At 40.6% G+C, this 907-nt stretch overlaps 1 non-coding gene across 1 annotated transcript; it reads left to right on the forward strand.

Annotated features, from left to right (window-relative positions):
* The first annotated feature begins 758 nt into the window (after nt 1-758).
* Nucleotides 759-829, forward strand: SARC_30310. The gene has a single exon. It is a non-coding gene; the product is annotated as a tRNA-Cys (tRNA).
* Nucleotides 830-907: the final 78 nt, after the last annotated feature.

A 907-nucleotide genomic window follows, 5' to 3' on the forward strand; every position in this document is an offset into this window, starting at 1 on the left:
CTTACGTGTCAGCGCGCGGTTGCGTATATTTTCAACCTATTACCCCCGGGTAATACCTTGTCTCTGCGTGCTTGTTCCGGCATGATTTGCTGCAGTCGGGCTTCGCACTCATTCATTACTGTGCTTATACAATCTTCAGCTTGCGCTTGTCATCAACTCGCATTTGCCTCAACTCGCGCATCTTAGGACGAGTTTATCGCTATGCATTCGGTTCATCATTGATGAGTACGTTTGCCTGAAGTCTTGAGCTCCCGACCTATCCCGCACTTGTGTGATACCATCCGTACCGTCTTGTCTGTGATATACGTGAACACCCATAGTTACATCTGTGAAATCTGCTGGTATATACAGTGTTTTTGTGCTTGTATTATAAGATACAAATATGTAGATAGGTTCAAACTGACACTCGCTAACTTTACAGTAGTTTGCTATGTTCACATATATGAAATATTTTCAATATAAATACAAAATTTCCATAGCCTTCTAAATCAAACATTACGCTGTGATTGCGTTGTATATACTGTAGCTAAGAAAACATCCGCACGTGCATTTATCTCGAATATTGATACCGCACCAACTGAACGCGTTCATAACTTTTAGAGGGCATGCACAGCTCACGTCGAATCGTTGCCTAGTTCACCTAGTACAGTCAAACCGATATACATATATAGTGTAGTATCTCACATCCCGCCTCGTACATATCATTATTTTAACATTATAACGTACAATGATAATAGACTTCAAGATAATTTATTCATGGGAATTAGCTCAGTGGTAGAGTAGTAGATTGCAAATCTATTGGTCGCTGGTTCGAACCCGGCATTCCGCTTATTTTGTGTTTTTTTAACGCTGCAAAAACTTGTCAGCAGATCCTAAGATTCCTACTAGATCCTGCTGCTAGTATTGA

This window comes from Sphaeroforma arctica (assembly GCF_001186125.1).
Source record: "Sphaeroforma arctica JP610 unplaced genomic scaffold supercont1.8505, whole genome shotgun sequence".
Classification (NCBI taxonomy): domain Eukaryota; class Ichthyosporea; order Ichthyophonida; genus Sphaeroforma; species Sphaeroforma arctica.